Here is a 17,067-nt window from a genome sequence, read left to right on the forward strand (position 1 = left end):
AAGGCAGGTCACAGAACAATAGGTACTTTAGGATCTTTTGGTTTTTTTTAATAATTGAACTCAAAAAAAAGTCTAAGAGGACATGCACCCAACTATTGATGGCTACGTGTGAATAGTGAGATTATGGGTACTTTAAATTTTTCTTCCTGTTTTTTACCTCAATTAATTTTCCTGTAATGAATATGTGTTGCTTTTGCAATGAAAAGAGAAGTTATTTTTTAAACATTTTAGTAATGTAAAAAAATGTTTATAGCATGGAGAAATGTTCACAATATATTTGCTATTAAATAGCATGTTCAGCCTGATCATACTTTTTTTTTTTTTTTTTTTGGCGGTACGCGGGCCTCTCACTGTTGTGGTCTCTCCCTTTGTGGCGCACAGGCTCCGGACACGCAGGCCCCTCTGATCATACTTTTTTAATTTCAGAAACTCATTTATTTTTATAAAGTTAGTTTAATGGGGCTTCCCTGGTGGCGCAGTGGTTGAGAGTCCGCCTGCCGATGCAGGGGACACGGGTTCATGCCCCGGTCCGGGAAGATCCCACATGCCGCAGAGCGGCTGGGCCCGTGAGCCATGGCCGCTGAGCCTGCGCGTCCGGTGCCTGTGCTCCGCAAAGGGAGAGGCCACAACAGTGAGAGGCCCGCGTACCGCCAAAAAAAAAAAAAAAAAAAAGTTAGTTTAATGGTCATTGTGTGTAACTACAGACAAATTGCTGCATGTCCAGACTATACCGACATCAACAGCCTCCTACACCTTTAAAAAGTTATAGACGATGTATCACCCATTGGCCTGATCACATTCAGTAAAAGAAATATTTATACACATGCACAGAAAAAAAGAATAGAAGTTGTTAAGAGTTGTTAGCTCTGGGTGGTAGAATAATATGTGATTTTAAAAAATTATTTGTGTAAGTTTTCTAAAATGAACACTTATCATTTTCTAAAATGAAAAAAATAAAGGTAAAGGAAGAAAAGGCTCAGTGGTCTTTGTATTTGTATGTCATGCGCACTGTTTGGATACTGTTAGGAATGCCTGAAATATCGATGTAAAGTCTTGTAATACAGGCTTCCAAAGTATCATAAAAGCTCCAAAAACTTCAGCTTGTTACTCTAATAATATGTACATTTGAACTGATTTACAGGGCTCTGGAAGTTAATGCTTTACTTTGAAGGGGGAAAAATCATTCTGCAGCTTAACAGGAAAAGGATATCCTCTCTGCAGCTTGAAAGGAAACCAGAGCTGATGATTTATAAAAAATGTATTAGTTGCAAGATAAGAAACCCATCTGAGGTCTAAGTGCATTTGACACATCAGTTCAAAAAACAATTCCGCCAGGGCCTTTGGGATTTGGGGAGAATGGCTACCTAAGAAAAAGAAAACGGGTGGGTTCCTATAACAAATGAAACTGAGACACAGGCAGCAAGACTACGACAGTCTTCACTCACATGCTTATCCCTCTGCGCAAGGTGACAGGGACCTAACCGGAGACGTGCTTTGGAAAACAGATTGAAGGCTGTCAGGCCCACAGGTACTGCCCACTCTCTGTGAATACCAGCCGACACGTATTGGACACAGAGTCCAGGCCAGGCACTGTTCTAATGCTTTAAAGTCCAGTTTAATTCATGTAGTCCACAAAGCCATCCTGTGAAGGAACTACTGCGGTTATCCCAACTGAACAGATGAAAAACGTGAGGCTGTTTGTTCCAGTTCACTAAGGAGTCATTTTTAGCCAAGACTTGAGTCCAGGGAGTGTGACTCCAGCTCGCATTCATCTAGACATTCAGTAAAGTGTTCAGAATAACCCCATTGAAAGTCCAGGCCTGTCTGAGTTGCCTTTACCATGCCCTTTATACTTTAGTTTGCACAAAAGCATTGAACCAGAAATGATAACACTGTCCTAAGTATTTTACAGATAAGAATTCAGTGGATCTCCGTTCTAAGCCTGGAAGTACTACTATTATCCTCCCCATTTTACAGATGCGGAGACTGGGTTACAGAGAGCTTAACTAACTTGCCCAAAGAGCGAATAAGTGGCAGAGCCAGGATTCAAACGCAGGCATTCTGACCTAGAGCCTATGCTTCTAATTTCTGTGCTACAGGACGTACGTCTGTGTACATGTCTTGGATGTTTGTTCTATGTCAGGCCTTGTTTTAAGTGTTTTCATTGAATCATCTCGTTGGAAATATCCCCAACACACTGTCAGAAAGAGCCGGGGAAGTAGCTAGTGTCTTAACCTGACAACAGGTTCTTTGTTAAAAGGTTTCCAAAAGCACATAGCAAAGTGGTCCACAGAGGGAGTTTTGTAATCAGAATGACCACGGTTTAAATACTGGCTCTACCATTTACTAAGCTCGGCGATCTTTTTATCCCTAATTTCCTCCCCTCTCCACTGTCCATCCGTCCACCAAAAGAATTAGAGGAGACAGACTGAAATGGAGGTCAGACTATCCCCAGCATAATGAAAGCCACTGAAAGCCCCTCACTTCGGTGGGGAGACATTTGCTGCAGGTGGCAGGGCTGCGGAAGCCGGAAGGGCGTGATGCCCCAAATCAATTGTTCTCGGAGTGTGATTCCCCAGACCGGCAGCATCAGCATCACCTGGGAACTTGTTAGAGCTGCAAAACCTCCAGCCCCGCCCCGGACCTGCTGACCTAGCAGCTCCTGGGTGAGGCCCGGTGCCTTTGAACACGGCCTACAGGCCAACCAGACGCACAGGAAAGTTTGGAAGCCACAGTCCTAGGAGACCTGGGCAGTATGGCAAGGCCCCAACCTCAGAGCACGACATGGATGACCAGTAACTTGTGACTACGGATAACAATGTGAATTCGCTCCCTTAGTGCGTCAGAGCAGATTCAAAGCTTTCCCTGTGATAGCATCACTGCCCCTTGCATTCTCATTGGAGAGAACGGGAAGGCATTACAGAAGCAACCGGAAGTGCCAGTTCCCCAGTGACTGGTGGAGGCGGGACAAGCGTAGGGAAAAGTTCAGACCCAGCCCCCTCTTTTTTGGCTGCTGGATTGAGGCCCCTAGAGGGCAGGGACTAACCCCAGAACTCTCACCTCCTTGGGCCACATACTCAGCCGGTCACTCCCTCCCAAGACCCTCTCGGCGGCTGTGTTCCTCCCCCCGGACCTCCCCTCCGTCCCTTCCATGGTTGCCCTAGACAGTCATGTTAGCCACTCAGCAGCCCTGACCGGCACTCCGCCCTCCAGGGTGACCCCAAGCCGCACAAACAGGAGGTCCAGGAGGTGGGGAAGCACCAGCCGAGAAGAAACCGAACCCACAAATCCCAAGACACTCAGCAAAGCGACAGCTATTTACCAGGCGCCTACCTCGGAGGGCCCTGCCCCAGGAAAGGGGACTAAAAGTACCTAGCACCTGGTTACTGCTTTTAGGGGGCAGTTGAGGAGGCAGGACATCAACCCAGCACAACTGCAGAGGCAGGACAAGATCCAGGGGCTCTGGATACGCAGTTCCTCTAACCACCAGTAGAAAATATTCGGGGAAAAAAATTCCAGAAAGTTCCAAAAAGCAAAACTTGAATTTGCCCCATGCCTGGCAACTATTTACATTGTATTAGGTATTAATTGTATTAGATGAGGTATCTGCAAATACTAGGACATTTTATATAGGGGACTTGAGCATCTGAGGATTTGGGTATCCACGGGGGTCCTGGAACCAATCCCCTGGCTGACTGTATATATAGAGGCACGGGAGGAAATGAAGCTTGCAGCCAGGTGGTCAAAAACCTTGGAAACCAGAGTAAGGAACTCCAAATTGATTCCATAGGCCAGGGTTTCCCCAAAGTGTTAGTATATTTCTCAGAATATTCTCTTGGTAGAATTTTAACAGATGTTATGGGACTGAATGAGTTCTAGTACCAAATCCAATGTGGGGAGGGGATCCCACACCAACAAGCGATTCTCGGGACACCAGCTGGGTGTCCTACAATTCAGCTCCGTTCCCACAGTGCCTACCCAGACAGCATCAGATCCCACAGGCGAGGGACTCAGTCCTAGGTGACTACCACTCAGACTCCAGGCACGAGTCCAGGTTGCCATCTATGCTTCTGACCAACTGGCTATAAATCAGAGGTTGCTACAACCTTCTCAGGTTCGAGTACTTTGCTAGAGCAGCTCACAGAACTCAGAGAAACATTTTACTTACCGGATCACCAGTTTATTACGAGAGGCTGTAACTCAGGAACGGCCAGACGGAAGAGATGCACAGCACAGGGCAGTGGGAAGGGGCTGGGAGGTTCCATGTCCTCTCCAGGCACCACTGTTGCAGCAGCTCCATGTGTTCACCAACCCAGAAGCTCTCAGAACCCCATCCTTTTGATTTTTTACGGAGGCTTCCTTACGTAGGCATAAGTGATTGCATCATTGGCCATCAGCCCCTCTCCACTGGGTGAAGGGGTGGGACTCAAAGGTGCAACCCTCCAATCACAGGGTTGGCTGCGTGGCAACCAGCCCCCCCCCCATCCTCAGGTGCTTCCAAAAGTTACCTCATTAGCATAACAAGAGACACCTCTGAAGCTCTCACAAGCTCATAGGTCTTAGACATTCTGGATTGGACAGTTTCACAGGTATCTCACCTGCAGGACCTCTTCAATTGTGAATCTCTGGAGGTTGCGTTTTACAGACATTTCAATATAGAACCCTTTTTCAGAGGACTAATGCTCCATGTAACAAACTCAGTTTGTAGATTTCAGTTGGTGGGTTGGTGGGTCTGCTCCCGCCGTGATCTCCTCAGTAGTTTGTTGAGAATATGGCTTGGGAGATCTCACAGCTCCTCTGAAGCAGAAATACTGCCCCAGGTGAGTCCAATGTATCATCAAGCTTGGGAATGAGCGGTTTCCATTGTTGCAGCTGAATGCTATGGGCCAATGATGATGGGAAGGGACAGGTGGGAAGAAGAAGGAATAATAAGCATGGCTTAGACGTGGGGCCCGTGAGGGGATCTGGAGTGTCACCTACAAATTGGTACTTGCCATCTACCTCTACAAGGATTCAATTACGAGCCACTGCAGCTGCTGACCTTCAACACCCTCTGAAGGGAGCTCAGGGTGAAGATCAGAAATGAGGCACTCTGTGCTCTGGAGAAAACTGGCAGAACAGATCTTCAGATAGGTATTTTCAGGTGAAGATTTTCTGAGCCCAATTCTTGCATCTCCTCATATCTAGAAAAGCACTAAAATCCTTCATGGTGACGTCTGCACCTCATGACTAGCAGTAACCTTCACGAGACTAGCAGAAACCTTCTACAAAAAAAAAATGTGCTTGACTGCATGTACTCCCTTTACCAAAAACACATATATACTGACCTTCCCCCCCAGCTCTTTGGAGCGGTTTCTCAGAGCTGTCTGAAATCCCGTCTCCCGGGCTATAGTTCTCATTTTGCCCCAAATAAAACGTAACTCACCATTCTCATGTTGTGCATTTTTTTCAGCCAAGAGGAGGCAGTGAGGGGATATGGGGGCCATGAGGGGATATGGAAACCCTGAGGGGGAGGAGAGGTACGCCGTCAGGAACAGAACAGAGATTGGAAGGAAAACCTTACTTCTTAGTAGAAACACTTGTGGATGGGCTCGTGGTTTACAAAGTGTCTTCCAAAATACCAGCTGACCTTCTTACAACCCCATGAGGTAGTTAGGAAAATAATCTCCATTTTTCTTGGTTTAAGGAAACCAAGACTAAGTGGATAGGCACTTGTTTTTCTTTACACTGTCCCATATCTGACTGCTCTCTTCACTCTGAGCAATTGCTAGTGTGACGCGGGACCATTAGCACGCCCGGCAGCAGCAGCAGGGATGCCTGTACCAGCAGCAGGCACCGGCCCAGACCTCGCTCGGGGGCTGACCTGGCTGTGGTCACTGCCGTGCAGCCCCCGGAATGCCATTTTCCTGCCCTTTTTCCAAATCTGGTTCCCCGGCCTTCCCCCCTGCCTATTGTGTGAGCTACCCCATCTCCCTCCATACCTACCTTTTCTAAGTTAGCCAGAGTAGGTTTCCAGGGCTTCTAAAAAGCTTGACTTGAATGAGAAAGGTCAAATGTGGGCATGAACGTCCACTTCAAAATTCAAATCTTCTGCTGTGCCTGGCTGGGGCATTGAAAAATATAATGAGTTCGAGTTTAGTCTTATGATAATGTCAGTGATGAATGTTCAAGTGGGAATTTCCAGTAGGCATTTGGAGATGCAGGACTAGTGTATGGAATAGAGGTCAAGGTAGAAATATGGGTTTAGGGAACAATTCCACTGAAATCATGGATATGAATGAAATAGCTTGTAACAGGTCAAGCTGTGACAAGAAGCAACTGAAAGCACTCTGGTGATCCAAGGCGAATAGATTCGCTTGAAAAGTCCTAAGAAGAGCTTTGGAAAGAGAAGAAGCACGGCTCGGCCGAGGAACGTGGAAAGGCAAGACATTTGAGAAGACTCCGAGGTCGATGCCGCCTATGTTTAGAGAGGCAGTTTCTTAATATCGAGGGGAAAAGTAACAGTAATACAAAAAAAAAAAAAAAAAACTTTCACTCAACAGTATATTTGGTATGATCCCATTTTATTTTATTTTTTAAATGTATATATTTGCATCAGTCTGAAAGGATCTACATCAAAGCATTTGCAGTGCTTATCTCTGGATGCTACAATGACAATTTTTGTTTCCTTGTTTTCTTATTTTCCACATTAAGCATTCATTGATTTTTTTTTCCAGATACAATTCATAAAGCATAAAATTCACCATTTTAGAAGGTACAGTTCAGTGTCCTGAGAATATTCACAAAGTTGTATGACCATCATCACTCTCTAATTGCAGAAAGTTTTCATCCTTCCAAAAAGAAACCCTGTGTCCATTAGCGGTCGCTCCCCATTCCTGCCCTCCCTCCCAGCCCTAGGCAACCACGAATTACTTTCTGTCTCTATAGAGCTGTTTATTCTGCATGTTCCGTATGAATGAAATCATGCTGTATGTAGCCTTTTGCGACTGGTTTCTTTCCATCAGCATCATGTTTTCAGGGTTTATCTATGTTGTAGCTTGTGTCTGTACCTCACTGTCCCTTGCTGCCAAATAAAATTCCGTGGCACGGCTGTCCCATATGTTGTTTATCCATTCATTAGTTGCTAGACACTTGAGCTGTGTCTTTCCACCTTTCCACTACGGCAAATAATCCTGCGGTGAACATTTATGAACCAGTTTTTGTATGAATGCATGTTTTCAATTCTCCTGAGTATATACCTAGGAGTGGAACTGCTGGGCCATATCTGTTTAACTTTTGAGGCACCACCAAAGAGTTTTCCAAAAGGTCTACACTCTTTAACATTCCCACCAGCAACGTAGGAATGTTCTGGTTACTCCACCTTCTCCCTATAACACCTGTTCGCTTGTTAGCATCACTTTTTAGAAAGGATGGAGAAAACGTGTGCTAAGGGGGCCCAAGACCCACCTTTCTTTTCAACAAACTTAATCCTTTTTGTGATTTTTCCACAGACGAAAGGTAAAGCAGGCAAGCATTCTTCTGTAAGGATGTGATAGAGAAGTCGGCATTTATTGGATTCTTATTGGCCTCTGGGAGGGTTAATGGCGAACTCTGTGCACGTATTATCCTATTGAATATTTACAGAAAACACTGAGTTTGGAACCTATTCTGGAGATGAAGAATGAGGTTTCGAGGTGAAGTGACTTGAGCGTAATGACACTGACCCAAATCCGAAATTCTTAACCATCCATTGTGACAGCTAAAAACCCGCCTCTCCTTCTGCTGAGTGTTTCTGGCTGTACACACCATGTGTCATTTCCATATTTTCCCAGGGAAAAAGAAACCTTTCTCAAGATGATTTTTCACAAGTAAGTCAGGTACAATTTATCATACTCTTAATGCAAACATATTCTGGAGATGCAAAACCTATAGCATATGTATAAATAACTTGACTCAGCAGTGTAAACATTGATTCAATGCTTTTTAAAAAAATGAACAAGCGGGTCCCACCCCCGGCGCCCAGAACGGAGCCCGCGTTTCCGCAGAGCTGGAACTCCCGCAGCTCGGGGTCTCTTCCCTCCGCCGCCACGGAAGTGCCCCGGAGGCCGAGGGGAGGGCGGCCTCACTGAGGCTGCCGGCTCTGGAGGGGCCCCGGCGCCGGGAAAAAAAAAAAAAAGAACAACCTTGTTTCTCTGAGTGATGTGATACTTCTCTCCTGCTGGATATTTTATCGGCGCATTGGTGCCAATAGGAATGGGTTCTAAAACTGATTAGCCCAGAGAAAGACTAATCAAATAAATCTCAAGTTAGCCACGCTTTCAATTTTGTTTTGAAGTGTGTTTTTTTTTCCAGCTGTGCCTTATTTCCCAAAGAAAGCATGGTAGATTTTGTGTTCGAAAACACGTTCGCCTCTGTGACTTCCAATGACAGCAGAACCAATTCTGTTTTGTAACTGGCCAATGTCAGCTCCTGAGATAGACCCGTGGAAGAAGAGGGATGTGAATAAGATCTGAATAAAGCATATTATTAGATCTCAAAGAGAATCAATAGAATTTAATGTCGTTTTCCTTGCCTTGCGTCAATAAAGCAATGCTGTTAGGAAGGCGTTACAATCTTGTCTTGTCTTGTGGGTTTGAAAGCTTCTTTTGTTGTGGTGATGATGGTTGATTTGCCTGAGTCGCCTGTCCTAAGGACTGATTTGTTTGGTTTTGTAACGCATCACCCCTGCATCTGTAACTTAAGGCTCAGAACACCTAGGGAGATAAATAGATGTTATTTTCATTATCTGTGCTTTATAAATAAATTTTAACCTGGAAAGATGACATGGCCTAAGTCACACATTCAGCTGCATGTGGCAGGTTGATGCACAGTTCTGGGCTGAACCTTAATCTGCTTAAAATCAGGAGAAATCTGGAAAACCACAGGCGCACCCATTATCTCTCTGCTGGTGAAATTGAGACCAGTTAGTTCAAGGGCTCTAACGGGCCGAATTGGCCCCAGAATTCATACGTTGAATCCATACACCCCCAGGACCTCAGAATGTGACTGTATGTGGAGATAGGGCCTTTAAAGAGGTAATTAATTTAAAGTGACATGATTAGGGCGGGCCCTAATCCAATGTGACTGGTGTCCTTATAAGAAGGGGAAATTGGGACACAAAACACGTACAGCGGGAAGACGATGTGAAGACACAGGGGGAAGACAGCCAACCACAGGCCAAGGAGAGAAGCCTGGAACAGACCCTTCTGTCACAGCCCTCAGCAGGAGCCAACTCTGCCCACACCTTGATCTCAGATTTCTAGCCACCAGATGTGAGACAAGAAATTTCTGTTGTTTAAGCGGCCTAGTCCGCAGGACTTGTTACAGCAGCCTGAGCAAACGAATACAGGGCCCTCTGCTGCCACTCTGCTGCTGATGAGTGTCAGGCCCCGGGTCTCGTGACATTCATCTCAATGCCCCAAGATCGTGCTTTGGAGGCTTACTGCGCGAAACCCAGAAACCACAGACATACCAGCTGTTTGGTGCTCACATGCGTCGTATTTATCTTAGGTACCATGGAGGTCAGTCTCCTCTCTGGTCAGAGCATCATCCCCCAGAAAATCTGAAGGCAGGATTTGAAATTTGAGCTATCTGGTCAACCGGTCTGAGGTTGAGCTGACATCCGACCTTTCTTGCTCCAGTGCTCTTGCTGGGGAAATTTTCTCCAGGGAAATCTTCATTCCTGTCTGGATTCCCAGAAGTTGTGCTGACTCAGACCCTCTTTTCGGACATCCTGTGATTTTTGTGAAAGACGACCCTTTGCTCTTGTCAAGGGCACGCCTCTCTCCCCTGGGGCAGAGTCCTACCTCTCCACTGGGGCCCTTCTTCAGAAGAAGGAGGAAGAGAGAGGGATGGGACACCGTGCCTAGTTCAGGCACGTCTCACTTAATCTTCACCTCCCTGAGGGGAAGCTCCCTGAGGGGAAGCTACCATCACCTCCATTTGCTAGATGGAGAAACTGAGGCACATACCAGTTAATCACTCACCCCAAATTCACACAGCTCACAAGTGGGAGAGGTAGATTTGCCTTCCGCTCTCTGACTCAGGCCTGTGCTTCTGCTACCTCAGAATGCCATTGAGAGAGAGGCAACCAGATTACCATCCTCCTTACAGACCCCACACATCCCAAGATAACAAAGGTGAAAAGGCCCAGTGAGAACCTTGCTGAGCTGGGGCTCGTGACATTTTGTCTCTGGAAGCTTCAGATAACACCTCTCCACGGCTGATGGCGTACTTTCTATGGAGCTCTAAACAGCGCCACTGAAAGGGTGGTCTGCAGCAGGAGGCCCTCAAAAGTTTGGTCCCTGCTCCAGAATGAGATGGAGACAGAAAGCAAGCAGGAGCATTCAGGGGCATTCATGCCAATTCAACAGCAATGCTAGGGCACGGGACCCCATCATAAAAAAAAAAATGAGCTTGTATTTCATACAATCATCTCATTTTTCTCAGCACACATCATACTTCATTGCAAATAACGAAACTGGTCCTTGGGACTTCCCTGGCGGTCCAGTGGTTAGGACTCGGCACTTTCACTGCCATGGCCCTGGGTTCAATCCCTGGTCGGGGAAGTAGGATTCTGAAAACTGAGGGGGGCGGCCAAAAGAAAAAAAAAAAAAAACTGGTTCCTTACCATGGACACTTTGAGAAGCACTGCTCAGAGGCCAGCATAAATGAATAGGGAGACAAAGAGATGATGGGGAGGCATGGAGCCCAGGTGTTATGGGCTGAATGTCTGTGTCCCCCCCCAAAATCCACATGTTGAAGCCCTGACCCCCAGTATGATGGTATAAGGGGGTGGGGCCTCTGGGTGGAAATTAGGTTTAGATGAGGTCATGAGGGTGAGGCCCCCATGATGGAATTGGTGCCCTTTTAAGAGGAAGAGACACCAGAGTGTTCTCTCTCCGCCCTGTGAGGACACAGCGAGAAGGTGGCCGTCTGCAAGCCAGGAGGAGAGGCCTTACCAGGAACCAAGTCTGCTGGCACCTTGATCTCAGACTACCAGCCTCCATAAGTGTGAGAAATAAATGTGTGTTGTTTAAGGCCCCCAGTCTGTGGTATTTTGCTATAGCAACCCGAACGGACAGACTCTGGCTCTGCTACTGACAACCCAAGGCCCTGTTGCTGAGGCTGAGCCTCCTGCCGTCTGGTGCTTCCTTTACTGGCAGCATTTCCTCCCTCGGGTCCTTAGCAAAACTGGCAGGGTTCCCATGACATGACATGACAAAGCCAGTTCCCCAGGACACAAACCTGTCCCTACAAGGTGCTGGGTTTGAAGGCAGGTCCTAGGACACATCACACGCCATCCCCTTCCTACTGCCTAACTTGGGGGCCACAACCTGCCCTCGTGCCATCCCTCAGGTCTCCATCTCAGGAAGGAAGGGCTGGGGGTCATAATCCCATCCCTCCCACAAAGCCAGTCCCACCTCGAGGTGGGATTCCTTTTGGAAACTCTCCTACCCCATTCTTAGCAACCTTAAATCTCCTTATAGCAATCATTTCCTCCTCTTCGGTATAAATGGTACGTTCCACGTTTCTGCATTTGTGAAATAAATTTGTATCAAGAATAAGACCATTTTGATATAACGCAACGTGCCTGAGACTGATTTTGTTGTTGTTTTAGAGAAAGGTCCAGATGCTTTAAAAGTTTATGAACAGCCACCCAGCTCTCGACAGCAAGCAGAAGCCTGCAGCTCCCATCACTCATTTCTCAATTATCCTGGGAGAAGTAGGTCAGGGATGAAAGCAGGCCCGGGAGGCTGGGGGGTGTAGCAGGACAGCAGGAGACTGGCCCTGCTGTTAACGAGGGTGACCTTGGGTAAGTCTGTGACCCGCCCTGTACCTGGCTCCCCACAAGGGTTTGGAGCTCTGTGACCCCATCCTTCTTGATAAGGTCACTTTCTACAGTGGCCATCCTGTCCTTTAGATTAAACAAGAAGCCAAATGGCCTGAAATGAGCCTCCCTCCCCGCCCCCTTCCTTCCCCAGGCTGTCTTGTTAATAGGAAAGTAGCCAGAAGGGTAAGCAGCTGAGAGAAGGAAGAGACCCCCCCGGACGAACAGCCAGTCCTTCGAGGGAACCTCACCCCCGAGGGCCGGGGGGACGGCGGCTTCAGCCTCCTGGGCTTCCCAGCAAAGTCTGTGCTTGTCTCTGTAGTTGCTGCTGCCCGCGAAGCTGGACCTGGCTTCTCTTTCCTGCCTAACAGACACCGTGGTTCCCATCAGCCTCAGGCCGCTCCCCCTCCTGGAGGTTCCTTCCTCCTTCCTCCCCTGCATCCTGTGCACTCTCTTCCCACGGCCCCAGTTCTCCCGCCCCCGCCCTTCGACCCCTACCTAGCGCTTACAGCGTACAAAGCACGTGCATCGAATCCTCGCGATGCTGTTGATTTATTGGCTTCTGAACAAAAATCTCCAGGTCTGGGGAGCTGAGTGTAATTTTTGCCTCCGGTCCCCTGTCTACCCTGGGCCACCACAATCAGAGGGGGCTTGGGGACATCAGACACTGTAGGTACAGGCCGTTCTTCCTGTGAGCCCGGGGTGGAGAGCTCCCTTTTATAAACATGGAAAGTGAGGCTCACTTGGTTGCCTGGGCACAGATTGGATGCCCTGGGGTGTCCACTGGTTTTTAAAAAAAAAAAGCACAGGCTGGTCACGTGCTGACTCAGGGCCAACGCAGAGCCAGTAAGGGGCAGAGGCGGGCTCAGCCCTGGGTCTGTGTGATGCCAAAGCCCCTCTCCTCCACCAGACGTCCCACTCTGGCCTCTGCCCTTACCCCTTGGGGGTGTGGCCTCTAGGATGCCCGAGCAGCTCGGAAAGGTAGCAGACACAGAGCCTCTGGGATGCCCAGTGGAGAAGGAGGGTCCAGACGAGGAGAACCAGCTCTCCACCCGGAAGCCGCAGAAGGCCTGCCCTTCACCTACACAGCAGATCAGAGGCAGCTGCCGGGAGCCCAGGGTGGTCCCACCAGGAAGCGGGGGTGGGGATTGGGCTGGGTTGAGTTGGGACAGCTCAGTGACTAGGGACACTGGATACTTGATGGGGCTGAGGACACTGACAGGTCCGTCCTGCCCCAAATGCCACTAGGGCCCCTGAAGAATCACGAGCCCCTTCAGCCAGCTTCTCCTTTTGCATTTGACCCCTCACTGCCATCTTGACACTGGCCCATAGGACACCGTCCAGCGCTTCTGGGGCCCATGGCCTGCTCTCAGGCTGCTGGAGAAGCAAGGCATTCAGAAGCCCGTGACCAGCCCTCCCTGCGCTCGGGGCTTTTAATCTCCTTAATTGAAATTGATTGGCCTCTTGGGAGGCAGCTCCGCATTGGCCCTGAGCTTCAGCAGGTGATCAACTCCTGCTTCGTTCTTTGAAAGACCAGTTCACACACCAGGGCATCTGATCTTCTCCCTGAATCCTGGGCCCCTTTCCTGACCAGGAGCAAAACCAGAAACAGGCACACTTAACAAAACAGCTCAGGAAATAAAAGCGCCCGATAAAAATAAGGGGAGAATATTCCAGTCCCGTGGTGGCTTGGCATTATACAAAAGGCCAGTCAAAACCCCATTACCAAGGAAAGATGTAATCACACGGGGACGGAGCTGCCGCAGCTCACAAGATAAACAGGCTGGGCTGGAGCATCTCGAGCACCGGCTGCAGAAAAGATAAAAAGGGAAGAAAAGTGAAAGCCCATCTCAAGTTAAAAGCAAACCAAACATCGAGAGAACGGTTTAAGCGTCCGGATTCGCGTTCATCTAGACACATAACAGTCCACTCCCCACCCCCAAGTGGCTGGGGCTGCTTTACAAACCGGTTTGGTCCGTCATACCTTCTAATAGGGCCCCTTCCTTACCAGGCTGATCACATATCCTGGAAACATCCCTCTGCGGGTTCCCCTGGGATGGGCTGCTGGGTCATTTCACCAACTGGGAGCTGGGTTTGAAAGGGCTGTGCTGGGGGACTCGGGCCACCTTATGGTTTCCCAGCCCTGGGCTCTGTCCCTGCACTGGCTGCACAGGGTGGCACCAGGACACAAGACTCACCTTAGAGGTAAGGAAACACAGGCCTGACGAGGTAGGTAATCATTGGGAGTGACAAACTCATCCTAAGACCATCATGGTGCCTGGCCTTCTAAAGGTCAAGTTGAAGGGACCAGGATGTACCATCCCCAAATACGCCACTGTGGCGTAAGGATTATTTTAAACCGAAGGCAGAGAATGAACAAGACACAGGATGGGTTCTTCCTCCCCTTTTCTGCCTAAAAGCAGGGCATAAAATTCCCTTGGTGAGGGCTTCCCCCTCTCCTGTACTAGAAAGAGGAGAGAGACTCTTATCACCAAGACAGTTGTCACTGATGAATCTGCAGAAACAGACCTTATTCAAATAACCCACAAGAATTCCCTGGCGGTCCAGTGGTTAGGGCTCCACGCTTCCACTGCAGGGCTCATGGGTTCGATCTATGGTCAGGGAACTAAGATCCCACAAGCCACTCGGGATGTCCAAAAATTTTTAAAAAACAAAACAAACAAAAACCATTATCTTCCATTAGTTTCCTCCTTATATTTCCTAGTCACTTCTCCACAATGTATCGTCTCTAGAAGCTTAAACCTCCTTTCCTTTGTTGAAGAAGATGAGATATAAATGCCCAAATTGAGTCTACCTCTTTGAGTTTCACTTTTTTTCTGTGAATTCTGTGCATGTAAAATATTAATCAAATTCATCTTCTTTTTCTCCTGTTAATCTGTCTTTTGCTGGTTAAATTCGCAGGCCCTCAGGTACTGAACATAAGAGAGTAGGGGAAAAGCTTTTCCTTCCCAATGAAGTCCAGAGATCCAGATTTTTAGAGCAGAGATCCAACTTGTTGGCTGCAGAAAACTCCATTTTTAAGTAAATTCAAGTTGAAAGTGGCTCTTAATCTCCTCTTTCTCTAGCAGCAGGAACATGACAGAAGGATGAAGCAGAGGGTGAGCTCTGCGAAAACAAGGGCCACATCTGTCTCAGTCATCATGGAGCTAGTGTCTAAGGGTCCCTAACATATAGTAGGCACTCAATAAACATGTGTTGAATAAGTGAATAAATCAATGAATAGAGGGATGGGTGGGTGTACATTGGATCAAATAGGGTTGGAACAACTGCACTGTGCAGGAAGTACAATTGTAGCTTACTGAATACAGGCTCCCATAAAATACCACCAAGACAGCCTGTTGATAAAGCAAAGCTCCCAGCAGTAAGAGAGGTCACTACCTGGCAGTCTTGACAGCGTCTCTGAGTCAGGCCGGTGAAGTCAGGATATTCAGCTGGTCGAAGGTGGGTCTTTCAGTGTGGGAATCATAAGGACTGTGTTAAATCTCCTGATGTAATAGTTCAGGATTGTGGAAACAGCAAGGTGTGTTAACAGTCATTCGATATTATCTATTGAAAGGCTAAGCAGTTTTAAGTGGGTTTGGGGGAAGTTCCTAAAATAATAAAATTATTTGCAGCTTTTATCTTCCTGGGCAAGCGTTTCCACAATGCTCAAATCACATTGGTAAAGACAGCGGAATCAAGTCATGTTGGTGAAGACTGCGTGGTACAGGTCACATTAACGCAGACGTAAGTAAGCTCTGTGGACATGGATGCTTTCCTTGAGCCAGTGACCTTGAGTAAACCACTCTCCTTCTGCACTGTGACATATACAGAGAAGTCAAAACCATGTTTGCCCACAGGAGTACAGCAAACCTAAGTGGGCTCTAGGGTAGGTGTGGTGGCTAATTTCTGGTTAAATAGGGGTGACACATGCTAAACCATCCAAGGGAGAGGTGATTCAAGTATGCCTTAGACTTCAGTATCTGACAATAGCCCTGAAATAACTTACAGAGCCCAGTGCAAAATGAAAATGCAGTAAGCGGGGGCCGCTCTTCGTTGTGGTGCACAGGCTTCTCATTGCAGTGGCTTCTCTTGTTGCGGAGCACACGGGCTCTAGGCACGTGGGCTTCAGTAGTTGTGGCATGTGGGCTCAGTAGTTGTGACTCGCGGGCTCCAGAGTGCAGTCTCAGTAGTTGTGGCGCACGGGCTTAGTTGCTCCGCGGCATGTGGGATCTTCCCAGACCAGGGCTCGAACTCGTGTCCCCTGCACTGGCAGGCGGATTCTTAACCACTGCGCCACCAGGGAAGTCCCAAGAAATAATCTTAACGTAAAAGGATAAATATTGTATGATTCCACTTACATGAAATACCCAGAATAGTCACATTCATAGAGACATAAAATGCCTTAGAGGTTATCAGGGGCTGAAGGGAGAGGGAAAGGGAGGGCGATCGCTTAATGGGTTTAGATGTTCTATTTGGAGTAAGGAAAAAGGTGTGGAAATAGATAGTGGTGATGGTTGTACTAAACCGTGGCTGTAATTAACATCACTCAATAGTATACTTTTACAATTTTTATTTATTTATTTTATTTAGTTTTGGCTGTGCTCAGTCTTCATTGTTGCACGTGGGCTTTCTCTAGTTGCAGTGAGCCGGGGCTACTCTCTGTGGCAGTGCGCGGGCTTCTCATCGCAGGGGCTTCTCTTGTTGCGGAGCACGGGTTCTAGGTGCATAGGCTCCAGTAGTTGCCTCACGCAGGCTCAGTGGTTATGGCATGCTGGCCCTAGAACGCATGGGCTTCAGTAGTTGCGGCACGTGGGCTCAGTAGTTGTGGCTCACGGGCTCTAGGCGTGCGGGCTTCAGTAGTTGTGGCACACAGGCTCAGTAGTTGTGGTTTGTGGGCTCTAGAGTGCAGGCTCAGTAGTTGTGGTGCATGGGCTTAGCTGCTCCGCGGCATGTGGGATCTTCCCTGACCAGGGCTCGAACCCGTGTCCCTTGCATTGGCAGGTGGATTCTTAACCACTGGACTGCCAGGGAAGTCCCAATAGTATACTTTAAAATGACAAATTTTATGAAATGTGTGGGTGTGTTTTATTTCTAATTATCGTACAACACTGGGACATATATACTTTGCCACGGTAGAAAAGTGATTAAATAAGATGGCAGCAGCAGAGCATTAGCCACGTGCAGGGCCCTTCTGAGCGCGGGGCTCTGTGGGAAGC

General features: G+C 47.9%; 1 long non-coding RNA gene across 1 annotated transcript in view; it reads right to left on the reverse strand.

Annotated features, from left to right (window-relative positions):
- Window positions 1–6,562: 6,562 nt before the first annotated feature.
- Window positions 6,563–17,067, reverse strand: part of LOC115840041 (uncharacterized) — a 51,835-nt gene continuing 41,330 nt past the window's right edge. The window contains exons 3-4 of the long non-coding RNA XR_009560747.1: window positions 13,575–13,657; window positions 6,563–8,732 (exon numbers count right to left, since the gene is read on the reverse strand). This is a non-coding gene — a long non-coding RNA (uncharacterized lncRNA). The remainder of the gene's footprint in view (window positions 8,733–13,574; window positions 13,658–17,067) is intronic.

This window comes from Globicephala melas, chromosome 2 (assembly GCF_963455315.2).
Source record: "Globicephala melas chromosome 2, mGloMel1.2, whole genome shotgun sequence".
Taxonomy (NCBI): Eukaryota; Metazoa; Chordata; class Mammalia; order Artiodactyla; family Delphinidae; genus Globicephala; species Globicephala melas.